Raw genomic sequence first — 435 nt, forward strand, 5'->3', positions numbered from 1 at the left:
CCACTGGTATCATGAAACACCTCTCATCCAAAGCGCCATGTTCCTGTACATCATGGGATAAGGGCGTATAATTCCCTATGACCGAAAGGCACATAAACCAATCAAGGCTCAGAAAGCCTGCACGTCACACTGGCATAGCCAATCAACACGTAGTTTTCTTATCGGTCAAGTGAATTCAGTGATTTGTATCAAAGCCGAGGAAAGCCTTTTACTCCCAAGCACTTGGCTGACGTGATTGTTACGCAACGGAAGACTGTGTACCTGCATAAAATGTTTATTTCGGGATTTACGACCACCCATAAATAAATATCTGGTTTTATTTACCGGGAGAGAAATATGATTGGTGGACAAATGGGGGCTCGTTTGATTTCAACCTTTTTGCAGATTCTCACATCAGACGCTTCAGGGGCGGAGCTAGATGGGGGGCCAGGGGTG

This window comes from Cyprinodon variegatus, unplaced genomic scaffold (genome assembly GCF_000732505.1).
Source record: "Cyprinodon variegatus isolate N-32 unplaced genomic scaffold, C_variegatus-1.0 Scaffold709, whole genome shotgun sequence".
Classification (NCBI taxonomy): Eukaryota; Metazoa; Chordata; class Actinopteri; order Cyprinodontiformes; family Cyprinodontidae; genus Cyprinodon; species Cyprinodon variegatus.